Source organism: Podarcis bocagei (assembly GCF_964188305.1).
Source record: "Podarcis bocagei genome assembly, chromosome: 1".
NCBI classification, from domain to species: Eukaryota; Metazoa; Chordata; class Lepidosauria; order Squamata; family Lacertidae; genus Podarcis; species Podarcis bocagei.
This window is the reverse complement of record NC_138125.1, coordinates 100,425,158-100,452,209: the sequence shown is the minus strand read 5'-3', so window position 1 is coordinate 100,452,209 and position 27,052 is coordinate 100,425,158. Positions and strand designations below refer to the sequence as shown.

At 43.1% G+C, this 27,052-nt stretch overlaps 1 protein-coding gene across 1 annotated transcript in view; it reads right to left on the bottom strand.

Moving 5' to 3' along the window:
- THSD7B (thrombospondin type 1 domain containing 7B) overlaps positions 1-27,052 on the bottom strand; it is a 628,355-nt gene that overhangs the window by 514,273 nt on the left and 87,030 nt on the right. The window lies entirely within an intron of this gene.

Below are 27,052 nucleotides of genomic sequence, written 5' to 3'. Positions count from 1 at the left end.
GTCCTTTCTGCTTGCTTCTGTTTCCATCAGACATGCTCACATTACATGATACACATTGATGGAACTCTATAAAATATGCAGTCCTGTTGTATGTATGTTTACTCAGAGGTTCGTTGGCGCTAACACTCAGGTAAGTACACACAGGAGTGAAGCCTTAGTCCAGGGACAGGGTACCTGTGACCTTCCAGGTGTTGCTGGACTCCAGCTCCTATCAGCCCAGCCAGCCCAGCCAGCGGTCAGGGATGGTGGGAGTTGGAGGGACACAGGTGCCCCACCGTGTCTGAGTCAATTGCAGATGTTATACCAAAACTGGTGCATTGTCTCAGAAATCAGTTGGCTCCTTATATCAATAACTTTCGTAATTAGCAACTGATTATTAGACAGGGTTGATATGTGATGGGTATATTTCTATATTTGAAAAAAAAATAGTAAGGGAGAAAAACCTTTTTTTTAAAGAGAAGTGGAACAAAAGGTCTGCCTCTCCCCATATGAACCAACCCGGATCCTGCAAAAATCATCTGAGGCCTTTCTTCATTTGCCTTCCTTGTGAGAGGTCTGGAAGGCAACAACACAAGAAGGGGCTTTTTCTGTGGTGGCTCCCCATTTGTGGAATGCTCTCCTCAGGGAAGCTCACCTGGCACTTAAGCTACATATCTTTAGGTGACAGGCATAAACATCCCAGGCCTTTGGCTAATTCAACATTCTATGGCCTTTTTATCTTTGGGGCGGGGGGAGGCACGGAATATTGTCTTTGTTTGTTACTATGGTATGTATTTTTGTTTTTTTACATTGTAAAATACCCTGTGATCCTTGGATGAAGGGTGGTATAGAATTTAATTAACAACAGTCAACGGGATAATAAACTATATTCTGGCTGGTAGAACAATAAACAGTAACCCACTGGGCTTTTATAGCACCCTATATACTTGGCAAAATGGATGCTACCTTGATTTCAGCAAGGCATTTGACAAGGTGCCCCATGATATTCTTGTAAAGAAGCTGGTAAAATGCGGTCTTGACTATGCTACCACTCAGTGGATTTGTAACTGGCTGACTGACCGAACCCAAAGGGTGCTCATCAATGGTTCCTCTTCATCCTGGAGAAGAGTGACTAGTGGGGTGCCACAGGGTTCTGTCTTGGGCCCGGTCTTATTCAACATCTTTATCAATGACTTGGATGATGGACTCATGGGCATCCTGATCAAATTTGCAGATGACACCAAACTGGGAGGGGTGGCTAACACCCCAGAGGACAGGATCACACTTCAAAACAGCCTTGACAGATTAGAGAACTGGGCAAAAACAAACAAGATGAATTTTAACAGGGAGAAATGTAAAGTATTACACTTGGGCAAAAAAAATGAGAGGCACAAATACAAGATGGGTGACACCTGGCTTGAGAGCAGTACATGTGAAAAGGATCTAGGAGTCTTGGTTGACCACAAACTTGACATGAGCCAACAGTGTGACGCGGCAGCTAAAAAAGCCAATGCAATTCTGGGCTGCATCAATAGGAGTATAGCATCTAGATCAAGGGAAGTAATAGTGCCACTGTATTCTGCTCTGGTCAGACCACACCTGGAGTACTGTGTCCAGTTCTGGGCACCACAATTCAAGAAGGACACTGACAAACTGGAACGTGTCCAGAGGAGGGCAACCAAAATGGTCAAAGGCCTGGAAACGATGCCTTATGAGGAACGGCTAAGGGAGCTGGGCATGTTTAGCCTGGAGAAGAGGAGGTTAAGGGGTGATATGATAGCCATGTTCAAATATATAAAAGGATGTCACATAGAGGAGGGAGAAAGGTTGTTTTCTGCTGCTCCAGAGAAGCGGACACGGAGCAATGGATCCAAACTACAAGAAAGAAGATTCCACCTAAACATTAGGAAAAACTTCCTGACAGGAAGAGCTGTTCGACAGTGGAATTTGCTGCCAAGGAGTGTGGTGGAGTCTCCTACTTTGGAGGTCTTTAAGCAGAGGCTTGACAACCATATGTCAGGAGTGCTCTGATGGTGTTTCCTGCTTGGCAGGGGGTTGGACTCGATGGCCCTTGTGGTCTCTTCCAACTCTATGATTCTATGATTCTATGATAATAATTATTTTTCAAATAACTAACTTACTTGCTTGCTTACTTACTTTAAAAATCCACCTTCCACCACATTGGCCTTCAAGGTCTACAAATCTGATTCAAATCAATATAGGTAAAAAAGTAAAACAGCATAAATGAGCAGTTTAAAGCAGAAATTTATTCATTGGCCATCAGTAGCTCAGGTGAACAGGACAGTTTTAGCCTGAACATTTAAAGATGCATATGTCAATGTCAGGCCAATGTACTAGGGATGGTAGTTCAAGAATGGGTCACTGCTATGGAGAAAGAACTATCTCAGGTACCAGGCTGCCTCCTCTGAAGACAGGAACATTCATCCTGACAGAGGCCTCAGATGAAGCACTCTTCTGTCAGGCAGGTTCATATGGAAGACATTAATGCTTCTTCAAAGCCTGAGGCAGGCAGTTAATGCCTTTCTAGCATGTTAACTCTTCTAAAATGTGATGGGTTTCCAAAGTCTTCATAGCTAATGAACGTCAAAAAAAAACAGTCAATGGCGAGTATTAGACTCAAAATGGAAACGTCAATAAACTCCTAAGTGAAGCTATATTACAGCTGTCTAATCCTGCCTGCAGATGTCAAAGTTGCCTATCATGTCTTGTGATTGATACTTAAGATTAAGATGTTGATCCAGAAATACACATTGAAAGAAGATGCCAAGGCTGAGGCAGCAGTCTTTGAACTATTGTCTTATCAATGCTGCTGTTATAATATTATTTATGGTTGCTATTATTAGTATTATTACTCTACATAGCAATATTGTTTAATAACCTGGAACATACCAATAGCTAAAAGCACCTGAAATCCATCATCTCAATGATGGAGAACAGTAAACTTCAAGTACTCCTACACTGAAATGGAGGCATGAGAGTTTCTAAAACATTGTGCTTGACACAACACCTACAAGGTCACAGATAACTATGAAAATGCCTGCAATGGACATTGTACTGTCCAACTCAGTGACTGTCCAACACTGCAAGCACTACTTGGTCCCTCTTCCTTGAAGGGGACACACAGATACACAGCTTCTGTCTGGTAACTCATTTTTCACCTCATGGAGATATTTGAGGAATCCTCTAGCTCTGGTTTATTCTGGGGTCATGAGACACTCTAGACAGATTACCCTGATTGAAGGTCATTATCAGAAATGTCACAATCATATATTAGTACATCCATCTAATTGCTTGCTTTTATCTTCAGTTTGACATCATCATACCTCTTGAACCTACATACTGTCACACATCTTGGGCTTAATTATTTCTGCTGCTCTGCTGCCAAGTGACTTTTTAATTGGTCATGTTTGGGGCTTTATGACACTTTATATGCCATAAATTTATATTTTAATGGAAGCTGCTTTGAAATTCCAGGAAATGCTAGTAATGGAAAATAAAAGTTAAAATGAATGGAGGGATGGATGGATGAATACCAATCCTTTCATATCACTGGACTTTGAAATCAGTACTCACCCAGTCAGAATAATCTCTGGATTTTTTTAAAAAAGAAAAAAATGCTGTGGGGTGCATCTTCATTTTAAAAAATATGAAGGAATTGGGGATTTGGTCACTTTGCCTCTTCCCCACTGCCATTTTTCAAAGCAGGAGAGAGGAAGTACAGGGAATAAACAGCTAGAAGAATGTGGAAAGAAATCAGGAAAACTGCCAGTAAACAGTATAGAAGTAGAATCCTGCAATATTCTATTGTACTCAGCAATTTTGTATTTTAAGTGCTCATCTTCCCTAAGAAAAAAATAGGCATCAGAAATATCAGAGTAAGGATAATATATTCTTTGTCATGTCTCATATTCAATTGCCATCCATTTCAAATGCACCTGAAATCAAAGACTGCATTGTAGAAAGACAGCTTGCAGGTGTACATGGATCTATCATTTTAGCTCAACATGGTTTATACCTAGGAAAATTGTACAAAAATCCAAATTTTTGTGCCAGTTGCTGCCATTGTCTTTAGTTCCATCTGTCTGATTTGTTAAAGGGATCATCCTAGGCTGCTTGGTCAGCTTTCAGAAGGAAAGGAATAACTGTTTTTCAATAATGCCATGTTCAAAAAATATGGGTAAATCCAATCCTTACATACTCCAAGCCAAAAAGCAGTGGTGTGCCTCTGCCCCACATTATATGGGGTGGTGGTGCTTTGATAACTTAAGAGCATCCCTTAGGCTTTGAAGTGGTGCCTAAGACTGGTTTGGAGCTTGCAGGCAACAAGATGGCTACTGTCTCATCAGGGACTCCAAGGTAGTGTCACCCTCTTCAAAGCTTTCGAGATCATGGCCAGGTAAACCTATGACTCAGCAACAAAGCTGCTAACTCCCCTGTCATGTAAAGTCCCATCCACTGCCATGATCCTCGGCAAACAAGCGAGCAACCCGTAGGCCATTTTTTAATAAAAGAATAGTAGGGATAATGATGGTAAGGGATCACTAAGTCTGGAGACAGACCAGTTTCTTTTCTCCCTCAGATAAAGTGGTATGAACACCCACACAACTTGCCGTACATGAAGGTAATCTTCAGAGACCCTTCTCCAGATGTCCCACTGCCTGAGGTGAGTCAAGCAGCAACTGGAGAGAGGCTGTTTGTTTTGGACATTGTGCCCTGTCTTTAGAATGCTTTCTCTAGGGAGAATGACCTGGTGCCTCCTCTTAAAGTCCTCCACAGTGGCTGAACTTCTGCAAGGGAGCAGCTGCCCTATCACGCATTGTTTAGAACCCTGCAAGATCAGAGTGTTCTAAAATTGTGCAGGAAAACATGTGTAGAGAAAGCTCCACAGAGCGAGTTCAGAACCCCCAACACATAGAGGGAGAGCAGCAATGACAAATGAGGAAGGGAGTGGGGTGCGGGAAACACACACACACACACACACACACACACACACACACACACACACACCATTCTGTCCTCTCATTCATGGCTGAAGAGGGCTAGAGAGAATGTGGGAGACCCACAATCTTTATATTAGAGAGTAGTGAAGGACAAAACCTACCCTAACTTCCAAGTCTAGGATGGTTATAGGCCATCTTTCCACAACCTGATGCCCTCCAGATATTTTGAACTACAACTCCCATCATTCCTGCCTATTGGCTATGCAGGCTGGAGCAGTTCAAAGAGAGCCAGGTTGTGGAAGGCTGTCCTAGGCTGTTGCAAGAGTGTCTCCGCTTCATATGCCTGCCACTCTCTCCTATGGGCAGCTGTCCCGTTGGTATCTGGAATAGGAAACCAGGATTCCCGGTTCTAACAGGGCTGTTGGTTTATGCCCTGCAAGGGCTGACCGACGTCTAAGAGTAAAACAAATTGTTGTTTATAATGGAACATACTGCTTCAGGATATAAATCAAGTATTTTTAGTTTTTATTATCTGCGTGCCCTTCACACAATGTGAAATGTGAGGCCTCGCTTCTGATCCCTTCTGGAAAACTACAGGCAGTGATTTTAGTTTTGAAGTGGTTTTGCAGTTGTCAGCATGGTTTACGTAATTCTTGTGGGCAATGTCTTAATGAGGAACTGAAAGCTTTTGAAGAGGCCACAGCCCTCATCACAGACACCTTGGGTGACCCTGCAGGCATCCTATAATGACCTAAACTCAAGGTATTACTTACACAATCAAAGCATTTAGAAACCCTGGGTTTGCAATTTCAACCGCACCATCCTAAACATTTAAGTGCCTCTCTAGATGAATTAACAAAATAACACTCAGCCTTGTATTCTTTTCTGCCTGAAGATGCTGACTTGAACATTTTCTTCTCCCATTCTATGTTGTTTAGCGCAGTAGTGCCCAAGCAATGTGCCTCAGCTAAGCTGTCACCTTTGCCCTCTAGTAAAATTGTAATTAATTTCATATTGTCCTTCCAGGACATTTCTTTGCTACCTATCAAGCATTGGATGTTTCAGTAGTAAGTAGAACAGAAGCTCTCTTTAGTTCTATTCCTACCTTTTATTTATTCATCTCTGAAAGCTAGAGCACCCACCCACCCCAACACAACATTCATTATCACATCTCTTTATCACTGACAATTCCTTCAGTCAGGGATGGTCACCTTGCAGCCCATATTGGTTTCATCTGGCCAGTACTGGCTCCCTTTTCATATCTCTTCTTTTCTAGCTCCAGAAGCTGGGCCAGCCCTACCATTGGACAGAATGAGGCAGCTGCTTCAGGGGGCAGATACCAGAAAATGGGTGGCCTCCTCACCACCGCCATTCCCCATGAGTCCCCTAAGTTAGTTCATTCTGCACTTCCTAACCTAGCAAGCTGTCCTCTAGTACAGTGGAGAAGCCAATCCGATTCTCACACTGCTGCACCGATACTGTGTTAACCTCCCCACTCACCCACCAATGTTGCCCCATTGCCAATGCTGTAGAAAGATTTAACTGATAAATCTGGTCAAATTCTGTGTGTAGAATCTGGGGGCATCATTGGGTCCTTTGCCTGTAAAGGTAAAGGGACCCCTGACCATTAGGTCCAGTCGTGACTGACTCTGGGGTTGCAGCACTCATCTTGCTTTATTGGCCGAGGGAATCAGCATACAGCTTCTGGGTCATGTGGCCAGCATGACTAAGCTGCTTCTGGCAAATCAGAACAGCGCACAAAAATGCCGTTTACCTTCCTGCCGGAGCAGTACCTATTTATCTACTTGCACTTTGATGTGCTTTCGAACTGCTAAGTTGGCAGGAACAGGGACCGAGCAACGGGAGCTCACTCCGTCGCGGGGATTCGAATCACTGACCTTCTGATCGGCAAGTCCTAGGCTCTGTGGTTTAACCCACAGCACCGCCTGAGTCTTAGCCTAAACCTACTTCTCCTAGCATCTGGGAAAGACATCCATCCTTTTCCTCTCTGCTGCCAGCTTCTTGTTCAGCTCAAGAGCTCTTCTGTTTGCTACATTCCCATTTAACAGCTTCAGCAACCAAAGTACTGAGCACCTCCTTCAGCCTGTGTGTATCAGTGTCTGCTTTGCCAGCTGCAGCAAACTGAATGGGCGCAGATGCTCAACACCTAGCTTCTGGCACTGCAGATCTCTCCCTAGATCAGCCTACTGAAGCTGGCAGATGCAGCCACAAACGGCAGGTTGAAGGAGATGCTCAGAACTGCTACGGGAAATGCAGTAAAGCAGAACAGATTGAACAGAGGGAGTCTGAGGGGAAGACTGCAAAACGCAAGAACCAGAGGTGTGAAAGAGATTGCTCTTTCAGGGCAAACTCAAAGGGAAGGAAGGAAGGAAATAAAGAAGTCCTTAGACAGAGATGCAGACGTTGGCCACATGGCTGCAGAGTAAAATGGAAAACAGGAGGTCACTTCCTGCTATCTGTTCATGAATCAGATGAGCATAGGTGTTGCTCCCAATATGAGATTTTGTCTCCCTTCACAGATCATCTAAACCTGCTCAGTGGAACATCTCCAGGCCCTATGTTCCTCTCTGCAGATATAGTTTCCTATTTCCCCTACCTTCTCTAAACCAGGGCTTTTCAAGCTGTTTTGTATTTTATGAATTTATACGTCACTTTGAGATATTTTCTTGTGGGAAGCAATAAAAAAAATGCAATGAATACAAAATAAATCATATCTAACCAGCCCCCATTCTAAAAACAGCAGACAAAATAACACTAGAAAGAAAAGTGGCAAGGGTGGGGGGAATTGAGCCACCAGTCTATCTAAATTACATAATGCCTTCTGATATTTCTTAGGGGTAACTTTCCACGTTACATTTAGATGCTGCTCTTTATTCCCACAGCTATCTTTATTTTAGTTAGATATAGATATATCATGCATCCTGAAGTTACAGAACCATGTGACAAGATAGTTAACTAGCCTATCACTCTACCTGCTGCCTCCTGAATGAGGTTGAAATAAGCAAAGACCCTTCTCATTTTCTTTATTTCTCTCTGTCTGTCTTTGTCACACTCTCGTTCAGTCTCCTGCTGTCTCCCAAGAAGAAGGCTGGCATAAAATGAGGAGAAGAAGTACACGCAAACGAATTCATGCATATGAACACCTCTTGGATGGACCACGGATAATGCTCCACAAATCTGTCTCTCCACTGTTTGAATGACAAGATGTCTACCAGCTGATGACATTGTCCTCCTCAAACATCTCTACAGTGGTACCTCCGCTTATGAACTTAATTCGTTCTGGAGGTCCGTTCTTAACCTGAAACCATTCTTAACCAGAGGCATGCTTTTTACTAATGGGGCCTCCTGCTGCCAGCGCACTGCTGGCGCACAACTTCCACTTGCATCCTGGGGCAAAGTTCGCTACTGGGAGACCTGCTTCCGGGTTAGCGGAGCTTATAACCCAAAGCGTTCACAAGGAGGACGGTATGTAACCAGAGGTTCCACTGTATTACATAGTTTGCTTCGTGATTTTCTCCAAATAGATATAGAAGAATGTTGGCCCAAAATAATCTACCACCTGAAGGACAAGATGATACGAAGGCAAAATGGCGCTTCCCCCCTTCATTCCATGTGCATAGCCAACAGCTCTGTCTTCTAACAACTGAATTCCCACAGCAGGGGATGCCAAGCCAATGTGGTGCTTTCCCAATTATGTATCATTATGTATCATTTACAGACTGAAAACAACCACAGCGAATACTGATTGTATTCCCTAGATTGATTTCTGTTCTGGACATGGGAGGAATGAGTGAACATCAGCTGTCTCCAGTCCTGTTTCTGTGTCCTTTGGAAATCTCCAGCTACCCTTGCCTCAGAGCCAACAGCCAACGGCCACCACAAGCCATTTGCACAGAATGAGTCACTTAGAGCCAGAGCTCTAACTATGAAGAAAAACCTACAACCTGGCTGAGCTATTGTGAAGTCCTAATAACATTCACTGTGTATTTCACGGGGGGGGGGGGAATCTTCCCTTGCTGACTGTACTGTAGAGCGTGTCTAGCTAGCTCTTTGTAGTGCAAAAGAAAATAACACTTTATGAATGTGCACACTGTGAGGGAAAGCATTCTTGTCCAATACTGAAATCTTAGCGTTCACAAAATGTTCCTAAAAGAAGCATCGTGTGCACATTTTATTTTTATTCTTATTCAATATGTAAAAAAAAAAAAGCAGTGCCGTGTGTGAATTTTTAAAATCAATATCAACCCTATGAAGAAGAAGAAAAAAGCTGATGAAAAAATAATCTATTTCTCTTTCGAAATTACTACCAAGCATGCTGATACTCTGCCAGATATTGGTAAAGCTTTTCAGAGCAGTAAATATTGTTGACATACTTTTTCTGACTTATGAATGCAGGAGAATACAGCTAGTTCATAGCCCATTTGCTTGAAATACACCACAGCATGAAGAGCCCTCGGAAGCTGGAAATAAAACAAGAGCTTATCAAACTCCTCACCTGAACCTCTAGATCAGTAGAAGAAGAAAGTGACTGAAACTGTGGTAAATTGTTTTAAAGCATGGGGAAGGGCGGCCATCTCTTAACATGAGGTCAAATGTATAAAAGGGAAAGAGAAAAGTTGCTTCTCCTGTGAACAAGGCAGGCATAAATATTGATTACATGTCATGAAAAAGGCCTGACAATGAAATTATTTTAAAATTAGAAGGCTACATTATTTATTTAATGTGTTGTGCAGCCTCCAGAATATTAAGATAGCCAAGGGGTAGCACAGTGAAGATGGTACAAAAATGGAAGACTGCAGGAAGCCTGTGCAATTTTGCAGTTTTATATAATTTTATCAAGTTTTGCTCCCCACAGCAGTGATTTCCACACATTTGATCCAACAGGAGGCAGGACCAAACGCTATCTCTCTGGGCAGTACTTAATCCACTTGTTCTGTTATACTTGGTTACTGAAGAGAACCTTCCAGCCTTTCCTTCCACCCTTCCTTCCACCCACCCCCTGCCCTGAGACCTCCACAAATCAGCTTTAGGGGGTTGGGGGAACTCCTAGAACAGATCTAGGGAGTGTACAGGGGGCCAAGAGATGCCATTCCATTATGCAAGCAGAAATCCTTGTGATGATGGAATGAGTCCCTTAATTCTACTTTGGGTATATACCTAAGTGCCCTGTTTGTGGCCCACTTGAATCAGCTGACACCCACAGAACACCAGATAATATCTGTGCATGAAAAGACTTCAGTGATGATTGGCTGTTATGTTTCTTTTGCTTGCCTGTTGGTGTATTATTGTACTATAACTCTTCTTGAAGACCTCTTGTCAAAGAGAAAGATAGGATATACAATCATACTTTGGGTTGAGCATTTTCGGGTTGCGCTCTGCGTCGACCCGGAAGTAACGGAACACGTTACTTCCGGGTTTTGCTGCTCGCGCATGCGCAGAGGCTCAAAATGACGTCACACGCATGCACGGAAGCAGAGAATCGCAACCCGCGCAGACGCAGATTGCGTTTGCTTCAGGATGCGAACGGGGCTCTGGAATGGATCCCGTTCGCATCCAGATGTACCACTGTAATTCCAGCTATGTCTGGTTTGCCATTTACGGTTGTTCCTAGATGGAGAAAGTGTGGCTACAGTAGTCCATGCTCTAAATCCTTCCATTTAAAGTACTCCAGTTCACTCAGTTTTGGGCTTGAAGACAGTTCAGAAATTGCTACTAGTGAAAATTCAACCATCAGGATTTTGATGGGTCTGATGGCTCACGATCATGTAACAGCAGTCGTCACAGGTTCTGGGAGAGGGGGATCTGGAATGCTTTCTAAAGACACTGTGTCCATCAGCTGTCACCCCCCTGCTGCTGCTTCCTCCGTCGCCGCCTCCTCTCCCATTATTTCCCAACTTTTCCCCTCATCTGCCTCTGAGCTGTGACCTCCCTCAAACCCCTGTTGTAAATCTAAACTGTCTCCCTCTTCTCTGGAGGGGTCAGGCTGGGTAGGCTGTTTCCACCATTCCTCCTCTGCCCAGTCCCAGACACTGAATATTTTTGGACCTGGCTACATGAAGGAGAGCCTCTCTCAATATTCTCTTGCCTGTGGCCTAAGATCTTCTAGGGAGGCCCTTTAAGTAGTTCCATCATTCAGTGGAATCAGGGGAGGGGGCGTCTAGGACCTGCCGGAGGGCCTTCTCGGCAATAATGCCACTGTTATGGAACATGCTCCCCACAGAGTTCCATCGGGCTGCTTTATTGCTTTATGATTAATTCATATTCTAATATTGAAACCTGCCCTGAGGTCATGTGACCAAGGGTAGGATATAAAATGTAAAAGATAAAATAAAAACAGACAAATCAAATATAAATATTTTAAACCAACAGAAAGTACCTGGTATCGCACAGGAATTCTTAACAAACAAAATATGCTGAGGTTTATAAATACAGCAGGTAATGCAATTTGTTAGTTCCTAGGGATGAACACACGCACCACGGCCCAGGAAACATCTTATCTTGATCCTTCCCCAGGGGCTGGGCTAATGCTAAACTGGGATTTTTAAAGGAGATGTTGTGCTCCTTTCTTGCTCTCCCACCCACACTGCACAGAGTGGAAGGGTCCAGTCCTGCTGGGTGCTGCTTTAACTCTGCTTCCTGCTGGTGTCCATTATTTTTTAGAAAAGGGAGATCTATTTTATAATTGAATAAGCATCTCTCATCATGTGCATGCCTGGCCAGCTGCCCTCTGACTCAAAATGTCATGGTTTTTTGTTTCATATTTTCCAAATAGGAAAAAATGTGGGATGCTGCAAAACCAGGAGCTCTGGTGAAGCCTGGCATGCCTGTGCTGGCCCTGATACTGACATGATGCCTGTTTACTGCTGCCTCCATCTTCTTCCAGTCTCTGGGTAGTCATTTGGGCTGTAGGGCCCTGGCCGGCTAGTTGTGCCATTGGCTCCTGTCACTCTACTGCCACAGTGTGGCACCCTGAGGGAAAGGCACTAGACCTTCCCCTTTGCTGTGCAGTAGGGCTCAGGAGTGGCCTCCAATGAGCTGCTCCACAAGCAGATGCAGCCTGTCACTCTAGTGGGAAATGATCCTGCTTTCTTCCAGGGCACTTCTGCTTCGTTCTTTATATCAGCTACTAAAGACCAAGCCATGACTTGAGCAACCCATAAGTCAGTTACAGCTCATTTCTGAATGCACTATATATCAGGGTATAAGTAAAGATGAAATCTTGCCCTCGCACATACGCACTCATATAAAGCTTTCCAAACTGCTGACAGTGCCTCATCTCTCATTTTATCCATTTCCCCCACCAAAATGCATCTCTCTTCCATACCCTTTCCTGTAAATAGGCGGTCTGGTATATCAAATGTTTGTTTGTTGTATCCAGAGACTGGCACCTGCGGTCCTGAAACTCCCCAGAGTGTTCAGCGCAGGGAAACTTTGAGACCTCCCCAGAAGATTATTTGTTGTGTTTACATTTAAATATATTGTTGGTATCCGTCTGCCTCGAGAGACAATGGAGTGCGCCTCTGGGGGTGAAGTCAAACCGCTGCGTTAGCAGCACCAAAGTGACCTCCCTGGGGCACAAGCCTGTATGCAGGTCCTGGGCTGCCCAGACAACAAGACTGTGCTCTTAGCCTTGCTGATGTGGTCCAAAGGAAAGCAGAACATTATGTTTGGCTGCAGGCGTTGCTGGAAGGAGGTGTACAAGGCACCATCCAACCATCTTAGGGATTCCACTCCTGATTTAGCCTTTTCTTTTCCCAGAGATATCTCACAAGGCAGCAGAGGTTTAGGTTCAGAGTTTTCCTTCTCCTAGATGGGATCCCTTCCTAGGTTGATGAGCCCCATCTGCCCCTCACTTCCCTCTACTGTACATGCAGAAACCGCCTTCTCGACCTTTGAGCCCACTATTGGTCTTTTCTGCTCCTGACTTTGCATGCAGTCTCTAACTCACCGAGGTTTTGAGACCTATCCGCTACCCTCACCTGGTTTACCCAGCCAATCAAAGCCTTTCCTGGGATGTGGCTGACAGCTTCTACAAGCCACAGTGAGAGCTGAATTCAGGTAGGGACCAAAGGTGGGGGGAAACTACCCCACAAGGAGCGTGATGTATCCCCCACCAGAAGTACTACCCCTCCTCTAATATATGTATATATTTTTATATGTATGTACAGGCATATGCATATGTTTAATATATATAAAGTTTTGATTATATTAACGTTTGTTTTTAATTATTATTTTTCCATGTTTTTAGTGTTTTTATTTTATATGTAAGCTGCCTTGATTCCTGTCAGGGAAATGTGAGGGGTATAAATGAATTTAGCTGTAGTAGCAGCAGCAGCAGCAGCAGCAGTAGTTGTTGTTGTCATCTGATTAGTGCAAGCAGGCTTATCCCTCTGTTTTGTCCAAAGTTGACATGCGAGATTTGCCACAAACAAACATGAATGCTCTGTAATGGCTGTAGATGTTTCCCATATAGGCAACTCCTGCAGGGATGAGGACTAGACAGCGGCAGGTGGTGTACTCTGTTTAAAACAACCTTCTGCAACTTGATGCCCAACAGATGTTTTGGACTACAACTGCCACTAGCCCCAGCCAGCAAATCCAATGGTGAAGGAGGCTGATCCATTGGGACAACTGGGGAACTGCTCCCTCAACCTCAGTCTACCCTTAGCCAGCCTCCACCTGTCTGCCTTCTTACTTACCTGCAGTCCAGGAGATGGTCCTGGCTGTCGGCTCCTTCCTCCTTAGCCTCAGTACTGTCATTGGCTCTAGCCCCATTCACCGTTGGCCTCTCTGCCTCTCTAGCCCTACCAGTCCCACTTGGCAATAGTCAAGGCTATAAGACCTGCCGTCTAGCAATATCTGGGAGGGCACAGTTTGGGAAGGCTGGTTTCAGATAAGGAAACTCTGTGGTGATTGTGACCAGCAAGAAAGAAACAGGGAGCTTGATAGCACAAGCTAAAGCACCTTTAAAGCCCTGCTGAAGTCAATTATTTATTGGGGATTGCAGTCCTAAGGAACTGTTATATCCATGTAAACAAGTATGTGTTAGTGCTGCTGCTGCTGCTGTTGTTGTTCTGGTTGGTGATTTATCTGCCACTTTTTGGCCCAAAGGCCCCCGGAAGCAGTGAACAGCATATTAATATGACAAAACAGACAATAAAAGCACAACGATATAATAAATCAATAAATCAGAGCAACAATAAAAGACAGAAAAGTAGCAACATAGAGGTACAAAAAGAAGAGAACCTTCCCAAACTAAAGGTTTGAAGCATTTGTTGGTTGGTTTGTTTTTTTATTTGTGGGGTATAAAGCGAGATGAGCACTGCAACCCCAGAGTCAGTCATGACTGGACCTAATGGTCAGGGGTCCCTTTACCTTTTTACTGTCCTCAAAGCAATTTACACAGTACATTTTCAAACAATGTTTCATTGACGTTGACTACTATTTTGACAGTCAACATGCAAATGTTCCACCCTTAAACGACAGGAGCAGACTCACAGACTCACTCGCTTCTAGGCCTGATGTCTTCCCAGGTTCTGTCTGCCTCGGCAATGGGCCAAAGCACAACCTATCACCACAAGCATTTACCCAGTGAATATCAATGCCAGGTCAGGAGATCATCAATTCTACAGGCTCCCTGTCATTTTTGTCACCTTCTCTAGACATAGTCCAGCTGTTTAATATCATTCTTGAACTGTGCTGCCCAGAACTGGACAGAGTACTCCTGCTGAGGTCTGAACAAAGCAGAACAGAGTGGTTCCATTGCTTTTTGCGATCTGGGTGTTATAGCAGCCTAGAACTGAATTAGCTTTTAAACTGCCACACCACACTGCTGAGTTGCATTTAGCTCATGGTCTACTTTTGACATGTGCTGCTGTCAGGCCAGAAAGTCACCCACTCCACTATGGACTTCACAATTAAAAACAAGCACATCACACCCTCAATAATAAGGTCTCTTGCCTCCTGTGAGTAGTAGAGACTTCAGCAAAGTTAGGTATACCCATCTGTTTTGACATTTGCTGCTTCGTAAACCTTGATTTATTTGCCATTAATATGTTTGGTGAGAGCATCTACCCCCCCCAACCTTAAAAACAGTTTTAATCATCAAGCCAGATGAACCCAGCAGCAAATCAAACTGAATTTGTCATTACAATCGCCATGCATGGAGCTCAGTGAGGTAACCACAGATTAGAATATTAATGCTTGTTTATTTCAAGCTTCACATAAACATAACAATTGAAAAGGAATGCCAGCATTTGCAGTCATTAATCATGAGTGATTTTCCGCTGTCATGAACCTTTGCGAATAACTTACTCTTAAGATTATTACTGGTGGGCGGGGGGTGCAGTAGATTAAGGTATTGTTGAAGTCTGGCCACATTGCAAGTCTACTGGTAGCACTTTCCTCCCTTTCAGTTACCAGACTTCCAGAAAGGGTGATCTTCCTTGTGGCTGTTGTGATGCTGTGGTCAGTTTTCAGCCCTTCCTCCTCTGAGTGAAGGGAGAAAGAACATATGGACATAAATGGAGGCTGCGTGCCTAAAGTGATCAAATGCAAAAAGGACAGGGTTCTTATTCCTTCAACCGTTACACAAAAGGAGGCATTTTGGCAGGTGCAGCTTGTCAAGCAGAGATGAAAATCTGCAACGGTCAAAACCATCTCTTCTGCACAGTTGGCAAAGGTACAAGACCGCCGTCTTGCTCCAGAACAGATCACCTCACTCATGCATAAAGCTTATTGGGTTGAAGAGCTCTTTAGGAAACAGGAGATCTGTCTGAATAAGCCCTGTAAATTCTAGGGTCCCCACCCTCATTCTGCATCAAAGGCATTTTCTGAAGTGCAACTTGCTGTGAGTGCAGTAATAGAATCTTCACAGGCACCTGCTGTCAGCATGTGGGGCAGGCTTCTCTAGGGAGAAAACTGTCAGGTGCATGGGTCACAAAATCTTGATTCCTCCATAGGGATGGGTGCGAAATACAATCCTGTTTGCATTTAAAGGCATACATACCTAATTTGCATTTACCAAAACATTATGCGAACCAAAGGCAGCCACCTTTTGAAATCTACACTTCTCCAAATTTTCCAGTGCTGTTCTCCAGTCAAGTGACGTGTACAGAAATATGTGTACTAGGGTAAGGTCTGCATATTCGTGCATACGTTAGCACAGGGAAATCGCTTTGCAAAAAAATGGGCATATTAGGAAAATTTGCATACAACAGTGCGCATATTGAGAGAAATTCATGCTATAATGCTAATGAGGACTTTAACAAATGAGAAAATGGTATGAAAATGTCGTGACCTGAACTCAAGATTTGGAAAAATGAGAAAAATCAAAATTGGCACATTTGCCCATCCTTCATCCTCAGTGTCTCAGTATTAGCTACATTAAGCTCAAATAAACCCTATGTGTTAAAAACAACAACAGTTTATTCCCTTTTCCTACAGCTCAGTTTTTTTGCTATCCTGAAAGCACTGATTAATTCATGGAATGTTGATAATATCTGAAGGCTATCTTAGCAGAATTCGGCAAGCCTGAGGATCAATTTCTCACCCTCTGTTCATGCCAGCCACGGTTTTTGACAGCTTATCTATGTTGGAAATCAAAAATATTTGCTGGTTAGCCCCTTAGAATGAACATTGACACCCAAGCCAGCTATAATGCCACACCATCTTTCAAATATAATGGATAGTTTGGCAAATACAGTGGTACCTTGGGTTAAGTACTTAATTCGTTCCGGGGGTCTGTTCTTAACCCGAAACTGTTCTTAACCTGAAGCACCACTTTAGCTAATGGGGCCTCCTGCTGCTGCCACGCCGCCAGAGCACAATTTCTGCTCTCATCCTGAAGCAAAGTTCTTAACCCGAGGTACTATTTCTGGGTTAGCGGAGTCTGTAACCTGAAGCGTATGTAACCTGAAGCATATGTAACCCGAGGTACCACTGTATTACAAGGATTTCATCTCTCCCTGCATGAAAGCAAGGGAAATGTGAGCTTCTCGGGTCTGGTATTACCCACTAACTTGTCTACATCATGTATAATTTGCATGACCAAGAGGTGGCAGCACTCCATCAGTCTTAAGTGTAACAATCACTACACTAGCTCACCATGCAGAGCAGTTCTCTCCAACCTGATGCCACCCAGATGGATTAGACTACAATGTCTATCAGTTCTGACCCATTGGCCATGCTGGCTGGGGCTGATGGGAGTTGTAGTCCAAAGCATATGCAGGACACCTGTTTGGTGAAGGCTGACAGTTCATTGGGAGTGCTAAAGAAAGAATGGAACTAGGAGAATTTTTATTAAAAATGTATCAGCAACAGTATCAATTTATTACTCTGTTGTGCCCAAATAGCTATCTAAAGCATAGTTCAAGTAAACACGTTCCATTATACATTCTTCAAGAGTCAGTTAACTGACCTTAAAGTGAGCATACTAGAACAAAGGAATTTCAAAGGCAGTCTGCCGTGGGAAACCAATGAACTGCAATTCATCAAATGGTTCAGTGCTATTGCTTGTGGATCAAATCGGGACAATGGACTTCTATCTCACTACATGAGTTCTTGGTTTTCTAATGCCAGGATGCCAGTGTTATCAAGACCTTGTGTATGTGTGAATGGCCACTGTTAAGAATGTAATTATCACCATCTGCAGTTTTCTGCATTTTATCTCCTTCTGACCTCAGTGTTTACAATTCTGCACTCATCCAGCAAAATGAACTGCAACGAGCTGAAAGCTTTGTAATACATACATTTATTAAATAACACATTTGCAAAACTTCTTATCTTTACTGCAATGGACTTAGAATCATAGAGTTGGAAGGGAATCCCAAAGGTTATTGAGTCCAACCCCCTGCAATGCAGAAATTACGTACACGTCTACTGAATCTGGAAATCATGATGTATCTGTCCACCTTACCATCCAGCTGATAAAGAGTTAGGGTAAGTTGAGGAGAAACCATAACTCAGAGACAGAGCACATGGTTTGTAAGCAGAAGGTACTAGGTTCATTCTCTGACATCTCCAGTTAAAAGGACCTCCGGTTAGGTAGTGAGACTGACCTCCCTTAGATGGCTGACAAGAGTGACACGACGGATTGAAACAACTTTTGCATTACACAACCACACTCAGGAGAACTGAGTTTGGGATCTTAGTGGTCGAAAGCATAATACCAACTTTATTTTGGCCTGAGCTGAACTTTGTTTCTCATGTGAAAGTTGTCACTGGAAATCACTGTGTTGCGGAATCAGAGTTGTGATTGGGTTTGCCACAACTTTCAGCCACAAGCTTGAGATGGTTTGCAAGTAAGCCTTATCTAGGAGCCAAGTTATCTCCAGCTAGTTGATACCCGAAACCAGAAATTCTGCTGCAGAAACTGATGGGAAAACAAACTCATATTCTCTGAATTTTGTCTGTGCTCATGGGAGGGGGGGGGAAGAAAACTGAAAATGAAATGCAGAAATAGCATGAAACAAAAACAAAGTTTCCCACGATGAACTAAGCTGAATAAAGACTTATTACTGATCTAATCCTAAAGCAATACACTGTAAGACAGTACACTTGACATTTGAGACCTTGAACTTTGTCTGGTATCATATCTACTTTCTGTGTTGTTTCAGAATTAAGAAATATTCCTGTGGCTACATGCAGAAAAAGCCTGCAGCCCCTGAAAGATACCCAGCATCATAATTAATTTCCAGGCAATGACATTTAACTGCCATCTCTGCTTTTTTGGCTCCACTGCTTGGCTGGCGAGGGAATATAAATCTGCCTTTGGGCTTTGGGAAATTGGCTGTTACATGAATGCAGCATTATGCTCATCCCACAATATTTGTCTTCGCTTCCACAGGTTTATCCTGTTGTAGTCTGTCCTATTATGATCTTCTATAGACCTTATTACAGGACCAAATTGAGCACTTCCCAGAAGTGTCTGGGTGACAAGACTTGGAAATTATGGCATATGGTTCTTTCTCAGCTCTGTCCCTTTCTCCCACAGAAGACATCATTTGGGGATTGTTTTTGTTTTGTTTTTTAATCACTGTATATTTTAAAATGATTTTCATCCATTGCAACAACAGTAGGCAGACACACATTGGTCTCTGAGCCTGTTGCATTATACTGCTGCAAGAGCAGCTGTATAGTTAAGGCAAATGGGTTATTCAGTGTTGTACCAGTCTAGTGGCTGAAAATTCATAAAATCAAGACAATTTGTTCTGCCGGTTTAACATTTGCCAAGGAGGCAAGTCTGCATGACAAGGAAATGATCTGGCCAACTGCCAGATAATAACTGAAAAAGAACTGCCAAGTTCACTTCCAATATTTTACACCAAAGGCAATTTTTCTTTATTTACAAGCCATGTTCTGCCCACCTTTACTTTTCTCTTTTTGCTGGTTAAGATTACATCAAAACTTCAAGAGTATTGCAAGGGTCTCCGTTTTACTGGTTTGCGGGAAATCTACTGTAGGTACCAACATTTTTCAATGCTAAGTGATCTACTGGGAAATACTGGAATGCCAGTCAAGTGGGATTTTGAGAGGAAAACAGGAAATGCTGACAAGAAGTAGCACAACTCCAGTGGCTTAGCCTAGTGCGGGGGCATGTCCAGCTGTAGGGCGACTGAGGGAGGGGCAGTAGGCAGAGGCAAGTTCCACGCTGCTGTTTCAGGCAGCGCGGAACCTGCAGGCACCTAAGCCACCACATCACTCCTAAAAAGTTTCGAGAGCCCAATTTAAAAAAAAAACTCATTTTCTCACCCACCCTCAGTGATGACACCTGGGGCAGAGTGACCCCCCCCCCCGCACCCCCTTCCTCCACCACTGCACAGCTCTGATTGGCAAGCTGTGGAGATAATGATAAAAACCAGAGCTAATAACCTACTAAACAGCCTACTTTGCAAAATTGATGTAAAGATTACCACTTAAGAGATTTTTAAAATATTACATGGTTTATGGGTTGTATCCAGCTAAGTTTTACTCAAAAGAAACCCAATGAAATTGATAGATGTAAGTTAGTCATGCTCATTAACTTTAATGGGTCTACTCTGAGTAGGATCAGTAATGGGTACAACCCTATAAATGCTTTTAATTATATACATACTATGGGATAAGATATGTAAAAGATAAACTAGCGCATTAGCAGCACAATCCTATGCATGTTTACTCAGAAGTGCCTATGTGCTCAGTGGGCTTACTCCCAGGAAAGTGTGTGACAGGTTATAGCTTAAACTGCAGCATGCATTCTAACAATTACACAGCAGCAGTAAAGTTCCAAATTGTGCCTGTGCCACACAACCCCACTACAAGAGAACTCAAGTAATGCACTGAATTCTCTTTTCAAAAGAGCAGAAGTTACACCAATCAAAGACAGTGGATTTTTCCCAGCACTGCTAGATGAGAATCTAAACAACAACTACAACTGGAGATGCCAGGGATTTTGCTAGGGGCTGTTTGCATGTATTCTGCCACAAAGCCTAGTCCTTTCCTCTAGTATTCTCAGCCCCCAGCCAGAGTAGTTCTGAGAAGCATTTGCATTGCAAGCTGCAACACTGGTATACCAACGTTATTTGAGAGTCCACTCTTTTCCCCAAAGCTCTGGAAAGTTACTGCCAAGCACTTCTCGAACATTGCAATCCCAAGGTGGTATTGGACTCAAACTCCCATCATCCCTGACCACTGGCCATTCTGGCCAGGGCTGATGGGAGTTATAGAGGGCACCACATTAAGGAAGGCTTGTGTTGACAACGCTCAACTAGATGGACCAATGGTTTAATTTGGTATAAGGCAGCTTCCTATGTCCTTATGTTCCTAAATATTATAGCCTTAGCTTTAGCCATTCTGTACAACAGGAATAAACTATCATCCTCTACTTCACAGGAAGGGGCAGATGATGTGGTGGGGCTGCCCCTCTCACTTGACCTCCCTTCAGGAGATGGACTCAACTGGGTGTGTCTGCACTATGTTGACCTCGACCTTGCCACTCTCCATCACAATATGCAGCTATGCAACAGAAGAGACACAGCAGGAAGGAAGTTATGTACATGGCACAGCCTCCCTGCACTGTCTGCTACTGCTTGTGGGGCTACTGTGAAGGCAAATTAAATGAGGCACTAAATGCCCAGTGCTATAGAGAAATGATAATAATAGCATATGGGGGGAAGGCATACATTTCAAAGTAAAGCCACAAGAAGTGACTTCAAAACAGTGTGTGTGTGTGTGTTCACACAGTTTGTATGCAAGATGAAATAGACATGCACACCCCACTTAAGTAGCAACCTACACACACACCCCAGAAGCAAACACAGCAGGTTGTAGCTTTGTGAACAAATACACAATGTGCTTATTGTTGCTCATAATGAAAAAATCTCTCCTGGCTAACAAAACACACACACTGTGCTATGTTGGTTTACTGCAAGATTTAGGATATCCCAGGTAAACTAGACATCCGTCATGAGCCCTGAGAGGTGACTCAGTGCCTACTATTTTCTTTGTTGAATTTTGTTTACTACAGTGCATGGTGTTTCACAGGAGAGGAGGAGGAGAACGGCTCTCATTTTGTTCTTTCTCTCCCTCGCCCTTTCTTCAGCGAGCAAACTAAACTTTAAACCAATCTTCTTTATTGTTCTTTACTTACATAAACAAAATTAAGCTGCAGGGAGTCGATTAATAAAATTCCTGCTTAACACACACACGCTTTCAGGAAAGCTTCCCCGGCTGCCCAACACACATACTGCCAATCTTCAAGGCAAGTTTTAATCTCCCAGGAAAATCAATGTTACTTTGAATAAAATACCCGAGAACAGAGATTACTTAAGGGAATCAGGCTCCAAAGTATGATTGAAAAATATAGATTTCCCTCCCCCTCCTTACTGCAGGAGTACTATGCTGCAGTGCATATAAAAATGTGGTGTAATAATTATATGAACACATAGAGAAACTCCAGGTGTTATCCCCTGAAGGTTTCTTCCATACAAACATTTGAAAAGGAGGCAAAAATAAATAACAAAATGAGAGAGACCCTATAAGCTGCAGGAGGCAAAGAGAAGGAACAGGCAGGCATCCAAGCTTTGCACTTACATATGCCAGGTCTATTCTGCTGCAAGTTTTCTTATCATCAGGTCAGGCTCACTTTACACTAAGGACTGCCATTACAGTGGTCTATGTTGTGGTTTTCTTGCCTGGATTTTAATTTTTTTTGGGGGGGGGTTGCAGGATGATGGTGATGAGGGTGATTAATACATGGGTGGTGGTGATTATTTTGGCACCACCAGCATCATGACACTTTTCCGAGCTATACAGGCAACATATACAGGTCCTAGCTAGGGCCACGTTATGTACATAAACACGTAACAGTTTGAAGTAGATGTCTGCATGCTTTTTGAGTCATCCACACAAAGTCATCCAAAGGGCAGCTTGCACTTTCTTCCCATTTATTTGGATTGGTGGAGAAATCCAGCATAAGACTGCATATGACCTTAGTGTGAATGAACTGAAGAACAATGTGTGTGTTGGGTGGTTGTGGTTTTGCATATGTGGTGGCACTTTGCTGGGTGCCAACTATTGCACCACACCACCTACATTCATTTGCTCAGCACCAGAGCAAAACCTAGCCATTTTACTCTATCAGCCCAAAGGAAAGAATGTGGTGTGCATATGTCCACTGGTTGTTGCTGAAGGCACATTTACAATATAAATATATATATATATATATATATATATATATATATATATATATATATATATATATATATATTGTAGACGAAAGGGTTTTCCGTTTTTCGATGCGCTTCGCAAGACGAATTTCCCTATGGGCTTGCTTCACAAGACGAAAACGTCTTGCAAGTCTTGCGATTTTTTTCGCTTCCCCCCCCTTTTTCTAAGCCGCTAATAGCCTTTTAGCCGCTAAGCCGCTAAGCCTTTAATAGCCGCTAAACCGCTAATAGCGCTAATCCGCTGAGCTGCTAATAGGGTTGCTTCGCAAGACGAAAAAACCACTAGACGAAGAGACTCGCGGAACGGATTATTTTCGTCTTGCGAGGCACCACTGTATCTGTTTGTGCAGAACTGCTCTTGTACAAAACAACTGCATTAAATTGCTCTCCACCCCCCAACTTGGCTGTCTGTGCTTGTATGTGAAATACCGGGTGCTTTCTAGACAACCATTTGTCCTGATTATTTGAGAGGAGGCTAGACAGCATTGGCTATTTAATGAGCATTCATTCTGATTTGTTTGTTGTGACACTGCATCAAAGCAACTGTTATTCTATCCAGTGCATTTTCGTGCCACTTATTGCAATAAATATGATCTTTTGGGAAGCAGGTTTGTTGCTCAACATCTCCCCATCCACTATAATTGGAGACACTCCTGAATTAGCCAGTATGTGACTGAGTCCCAACCGAAAACAGAAAAGTCGGGAAGCGTCCAGTGTGCTTATGTTTTTCTCTAAGTCTGGAGATACGAGGAGCTCATACCTCCACCTGCCTTGCTCCGGTGAGGTGCTCCTTAGGAGACTGCTGGCTTTCCACCTGGCAAGGCCAGGCACGGCACAAAATTTATTTATTTATTTTTAAACTGTTGTTTTGCACAAATCTGGTAAATCAAAAGCATTTATTTCCACATGCTTTTTAAGATGTGTGCATTTTCCCATACATAATGTACAACACATCTTATTCAACCCATCCTTCATTCTTCATTGTGTTCTCTTCCATTCAGAAGCCACTTCTATTCTATCTATTTCTTGTCTCCTTTTAGGGACCAAACCTTCAAATGTTGGTGTTATTGTTAACTCACATATAGTCCTTCTCCAAGGGCAGGATTCACCTAATCAACCTCATCAGATGAAACCCTGCACAGTGGGGCTTTCCCTCTCCTCTCCTCAACCTGTACACCCCTGCACCCCCCCCAAAAAAAATAGCTCTGGGAGGAACCCCAGAACAGCATACAGTGAAGAGAGGTGATTGTTCCATCTGGAAAGTTGACATGCTTACACAGAGAGATTACCTGTAATAGGGCAACATTGAATTCCACCCTCCATTTCAATAGTCTCTCTCCCAAACCACTGAATATGTGAAAATCGTTTCCTCTTGATGCAGCACACCTCCACCTGCATTATTTATTTTACTTAATTTTAATGGATTGTACAATCAATTACAGGTTTCTTTGTTCTAACTGGTCCAGTTGCGGTGGTACTTCTACTAAGTAGATTTTTCTTATTTAGAATACGAACAGATTGCATCTGGGGAAGCAAGAATTGGCTGGGAAGCCTATTTTAATAGAATTGGCTGGTGCTTTCCTTCATACCCCTGAAGCTGAGCAAAAGGTTCTTATGTCACGATGATGCCAAAGCCTCATGGCTGTTCCATTCTGCTCCCCTTTGCCAGCCGACAGGTTCTGCTGCAGGAAATAACAACAGAAGCAACAGCAGTGCCTCTGCTCCTTCTTGGTAAATACTCTTTGCTCGCATCTGCTACAATCACAATGATATAAGTTGTGCAGTCTGCTCAGATGGAAATGCAATAGGGACATTTGCATATTGGCTAGGAAAAACAACAACAAGCAAGAGAAGGAACACATAATGTACCTCTGAACAAAATTCTTATGGATACTTCTCCCAGGAAACCACATTATGTTATTAGGTGAAAAGTTATTTAGAAATGTATACCCAGCTCTTCTTGATAAGAGAAATTCAAAGCATCTTACCAAAAAAAGCTCATAAATATACACAGCTCAGTAATCTGTGGAATAGATGTTCGCATGACTCAGGCAGCGGAACGAATGCAATAATGCATATCTCTACACAGAAGTAGTCCCATGAAGTACAGCTGGGTTTTCTTCCAGGCGGGTTGGCCAATGTGATGCCTTCCAATGTTGTCTGAGTGCAGATCCCATCACCCCAGGCTATTGGCCACGCTGGCTGGGACTGAGCAGCATTCCAACCGTATCTGAATGTTGGTTAGTCCTAAATTTAGGATTGTAACCTTACAGTGCAATCATATAAATCCCATTGCAGGCAAAAGGTTCCAGGTTCGATCCCAGGTGTCTCCAGGTAGGGATGGCAGAGATTCCTGTCTCAAACCCTGCACTGCTGCTGCCAGTGAGTGTTCATAATGCTGAGCTAAAAGGGAGCATGGTCTGACTTGGTAAAAGGCAGCCTCCCATGTCCCTATTATTAAGCTATCAGCATGACTTGGCACATGACCAAAGTGTCGGCTTATAGTGTGACATGCAAAATTCTTAATCCACTGCATGGTGGTCTTTGTCTGAAACCCTGGATATCCACTGCCAGTTAATATGCACAATACTGAGTTAGATGAACCAATGGGCAGACATGAAAGAAGGCAGCTTCCTAGGTTCCTGTGTCACAGAATATCACATATCTGGCTACAACCATGTAGCTGACATGTGTAGAACTTTCAAACTGCTACTATGAACCTTATAGGCATAGGGTCATGCACATACTCTGACACAGTTGCCAGTGTACTCACTGTTTCTTAAGTGGAATCTACACACAAATAAAAAACGCTGTGAAAATGCTTTTTTAAAAAACATTTTGAAAAATATATTGAATTTGCCATAGCTCACTGTCGCCATCTAGCGTCACATTGTATATTGCACTTTACAACACACTTAAAACGCTTTATCTGCAGCTGTGCAGCTGAGTCCTTAATCTCAAGCAGCTTTTCTTTATTCATTTAAATACCAAAGTGTAACTACTTTGACAGTGCTGGAATCAAAGCCCAACAGACCTCACTAAAGAAGATGTAGGAAAACTGAGCTTAAATTGGGCAATGATAGAATCTTATATTTCAGAAGTTAACGAAACCCTTGTTTCCAAACACTGAATTGGATGAGGAAATGCCACTCATCTTGCCCACCAGTCTTTTCTGTGCTTTGTATGTGTTTTATAACTGCTGTCTAAATGGTACTTGTTCTGGCCAAGCTGTTTTTCTGCTTTGAGGTGTTTTTATATTGTTGAGTATTCTAAATTGCTTTGAAGACCCCTGCAGTTCAAAAAGCAGCAGCAGTTTACTAAACAAATAATAGTTCTTTTCTTGCATTGCAAAATGACCCCCACCCCCTTTCAGCCAACTTTTCAGCAAGGAACAACAATCATCAAGAAGTAAAATAGGCTGAGTTCAAATTTGTTTTATCCCCAGCTCAGGTTTTTAAATCTTTCTGGTTCAGAACATGAAGAATAGAGCCTGGGGATTGCAAGGGGGTGCGCGTTATTGCAGTGTAATTGATTCCTCTTGTCATCATTCACACTAACTAGTAAATAGAACAGATCTAAAGATCTTAGCAATTTCCTTGCCAAATGGCTAGGTGGAAATGAAGATGCCTGGAGAGTCCCATCAAAAACAAGCTGGAAGCTTTTTTTGTTTGTTTTAACAATGGAACCTGAAACTGGGTTGTTGGGGCATTGGAGTCCAAGAGAAATACAGCACAATGTTCCCTTCCATTAGGGACTGACATTGATGGAAAATGTCATTTCGTTCTGATGGTGCTGATAGTTGATATGATCCTAATGGCCAACACAAAGGACGCAATCAACTTCCTATTGAAACCGCTGGCGCTAACAGCACTCCACCACATCCAAAGCCGTCAACCAGAAACTTTCCTTCTCTCAACTGAGTCATCCAACCTTTCTCTTCACTTCCTACAAATATTGTTCATTGTGAATAATCAGCAGTGGTTGGCTGAGCAAAGTGAGGCCATAAGTTTAACTCAACTATGCAATTGTTTTTCATAAGCAATAGCATCATTTGAAGCCAAGATAGCCAAATAAAATTAGAAACACACATTTCAGGAAGGACTGACATTGTTGGGCAATGTCCTGGGCCCCACACACCCTGGAACCCACGGATAACTCCCAGATCTCTCTGGTCCTACTCATTCTTTTTCCTGCTACTGTCGGCTGACCATCCTGTGTGAGCAGCAGTAATGAGAGCACAGAAAAGGACAGCAACCTCCATTTGCCTTGACCTCTGCCAACCACCCTAGAGGAGGAAGGCAAGTGAATGGGCGACAGTGGCAGCTGGTGTCCCACAAAGCTGAGATGATGGACTGTGGCCAGTTGTTCGGTTTTCCTCCCCATCCT